Here is a 3,562-nt window from a genome sequence, read left to right as displayed (position 1 = left end):
GTTGCTGTGGGCCAGCACTGTATGGTGACATAACAATTAAATCATCTGCATGCATCAGATGATTAATACAGCCATCCCCCACACTGTTTTACACACTTCCAATGCCCTAGAGAGATCATCTATGTAACTTAAAAGGGGGAAGGAACAGTGACAATAGTCCCCCCTGTCTAACCCATTGCACTCTGGGAAAGAAGCCGCACGTTTTCCCTCCCCCATCTAGCTTGCATAGTTTGGTGGGAATACCAATAATGCAAGATAAGTATCAAGTATAGGGGGACCCCCCCCGCTCTTGTAATTTTCTAAATAATTTACCGTGATTAACACGGTCAAACGCGTTGGATGCAATCAAGGAACCATAAAAACATTGTTGAAACCCTGTCTTTTATACTTGGTAACAAGTTCTTTCAATGCATATATACACATATCCGTGCCATGTTTCTTTTTAAACACCAATTGATTGTCAGTGGTTATCATGTATCTTGTAACCTATCAAATATATTTTTCTAACCCTTTAGAAAGTATATTCGCTAGAGCGATCGGCCTGTAGTTTTCTATGCTTGATACCTTACAGGTTTGTCTTTAATAACTGGGACTAAAGTACCAGATAACATAGAGTCAGGTAATATACCATGTGCTATTAATCCAGAAAAGCACATAGCAAGTAGCACTGAGACTCTGTGGCTTGCAAACTTCAGGTGTTCAGCTGTTATTTGGTCTAGACCAGGGGTCTTCAACAGGGGGTCCGCGACCCCTAGGGGGTCCGCGGAGGTATTGAGACCTCCAGCCAGGTTTTGTGAAATCAGACCCAACAAATTTATAAAGTTTTGAATTTGTATTCTGAAACAAAAAAATATTGTCTATATAAGGAATCTGAGTGGTTCATTTACTTATAATACTTAATGACTGCCACGAGAACATCGGACCGATGATTACACATGTAAGAATATATATATTATTATATATTATACAAGATATATTATCATAATAGTTTTTCATCGTGTGAAGTTATTTTTACGTACAATTTTTGTGAGTTTTCATCACACCTTTGTATCGTAGTTGTAAACAGCAAAGCATGGCTGATCATCACGCTGCAGTAATTGCACTGAGCCACTGTTGTCTTGGCCTTGTACATAACGTAACCCCCCCCCCTCTTTCCTCCAAGCTTCTCAGCCCAGAGGGGGTGTTTTGTGCGTGGAGTAAGGTGACTGTATGCTGCAAGGTGTTTTGAAGTCTTGTGTTGGAGAGAGACGTTGAGTGTGTGTTAAGTTCAATAAAATGTTTTGTTCTGTGAAGTTTCTCTTTTGTCATTTGTAAATTTCTTCACTTGTGCTTCAAATAACTGTAATACATATAACAAGAATTAGAGCAACGTATTAAGAATCAAACTATGCACCATACAATGTAGGGCTGGGCATTAGCAATATATGAGGGTAGATATTGTCAAAGTTTTTGATATCGTAATGTCCTGATACGAACACGGAGTTGTCTTATCCTGGTTTTAAAGGCTGCATTCCAGTAGAGGGATGGGATTCTGAACACACCACACTGTTCCAGCTGTTCCTTTGCCTTACCACCAGAGTTCCTATATCAACATTACCGATGATATTTATCAAAATGTCATGTGTGCATATTTGTTTTAAAGCACCAATTGTCAACCCTACATTATTGCCACAACAAAGACATTGAGATATTTGGTCAAAATATTGGGAAATTGATTTTCTCGCTCAATATTATACAAATGAATTGACATTTGTATAAATATTCCTTACATGTTATACTATGACTTTTATTTATTATGACATACTATACTAAAACATAAACTAGCAATGCATTTTTATGCATACTTTTTCCACATACCATTTTAGGACTATTGCAGATGATGATATATGTTTTTCGACTTTTGTTATTTCTTTATTTACAGAATCAAGGTCCGATGATTGAAAACAAAAACACATTGCAATAGCGGTTCAGACCAGACACAGACAATACATATAGACAAACTGATCCCCAACATATCCAACAAGAAACACACATACCTACAAATTTCCAATTGCAATGCTCAATGATTAAAACAAGTACAGGTGCGTGTTCCAGTGCTTCCATGTTTTGACGAATATCTGGTATCACAGTGCCAGGATTGATTATAGCATTTAAATTGATTATTTGACTCAGTAATCGGCATGAATCTGTACATAACTTCCTCAGCACAGCGTAGAGAATGGTGGAGGACATATAGGTCACACAGAAGGTAGCACTGGTCCATCTTGGACGCTTCATCAAGATTCCAATGCATCATTGTATGCCACCTTTATCTTGTTTATCTTTGCTTTACTGTAGCTGCACCTAGATGAGCCGTATACAGTGTGAGTACATTGCTCTGAAAGAGATATTTAATTCTTCAGAACACTATGAAATTTGCGTGCCAGAATATTTGCTTGACCGTATAGTTTACGGCACTGCCGCTGTATGTCATCATCATCACAAAGATCGTCCTGATAATGTGGCCCAAGTATTTTACATTAGGTCTTGCCCTGACAAGTAAAAAGAGGGAAAACATAGCTTCCTGTCCTCCATAGTTCTGACAATCATTACAACATCTTTTCGCATTGAATTTGATGTCGTGCTGTGCCCATAGTCTGAGCAGACTCAAGTTGCTGTGGGCCAGCACGTATGGTGACATAACAATTAAATATCTGCATGCATCAGATGTAATACAGCCATCCCCCACACTGTTTTACACACTTCCAATGCCCTAGAGAGATCATCCATATTAAATTAAAAAGAACAGGGTCAATATTCCCCTTGTCTACCCCATGGTCACTGGGAAAGAAGCCGACGGTGCCCTCCATCTAGCTTGCATAGTTTGGTGGGAATACCAATAATGCAAGATAGTATCAAGTATAGGGGGACCCCCCCCGCTCTTGTAATTTTCTAAATAATTTACCGTGATTACACGGTCAAACGCGTTGGATGCATCAAGAACATAAAAACATTGTTGAACCCTGTCTTTATACTTGGTAACAAGTCTTTCAATGCATATATACACATATCCGTGCCATGTTTCTTTTTAAAACCAAATTGATTGTCAGTGGTTATCATGTATTCTTGAACCTATCAAATATAATTTTTTCTAACACTTTGAAAGTATATTCGCTAGAGCGATCGCGCGTAGTTTTCTATGCTTGATACCTACAGGTTTTGTCTTTAATAATGGGACTAAGAGTACAGATAACATAGAGTCAGGTAATATACCATGTGCTATTAATCCAGAAAAGCACATAGCAAGTAGCACTGAGACTCTGTGGCTTGCAAACTTCAGGTGTTCAGCTGTTATTGGTCTAGGACCGGGTCTTCACAGGGGGTCCGCGACCCCTAGGGGGTCGCGGAGGTACTGCATGGGGGTCGCAAAGTTTTGGTTGATAGACTTTTTTTAAAATATTTTTTCCACTAATTGAAATGTCTTTAAATACACATTAACATGAATTCAACACACTGTAGTAAACAGATAAATGGAGGCAGAAGATGTCTTTCAGTCATCAATGCAACACATGGCACTATAGGA

At 38.7% G+C, this 3,562-nt stretch overlaps 1 long non-coding RNA gene across 1 annotated transcript in view; it reads left to right on the top strand.

The window, feature by feature from the left end:
- The first annotated feature begins 1,914 nt into the window (after positions 1-1,914).
- The window catches only part of LOC116697268 (uncharacterized), a 10,230-nt gene continuing 8,582 nt past the window's right edge, over positions 1,915-3,562 (top strand). The window contains exons 1-2 of the long non-coding RNA XR_004333984.1: positions 1,915-1,928; positions 2,216-2,221. This is a non-coding gene — a long non-coding RNA (uncharacterized LOC116697268). The remainder of the gene's footprint in view (positions 1,929-2,215; positions 2,222-3,562) is intronic.

Source organism: Etheostoma spectabile, chromosome 10 (assembly GCF_008692095.1).
Source record: "Etheostoma spectabile isolate EspeVRDwgs_2016 chromosome 10, UIUC_Espe_1.0, whole genome shotgun sequence".
NCBI lineage: Eukaryota > Metazoa > Chordata > Actinopteri > Perciformes > Percidae > Etheostoma > Etheostoma spectabile.
The sequence above is the reverse complement of the archived record's forward strand: the minus strand, read 5'-3'. Positions and strand labels throughout refer to the sequence as shown.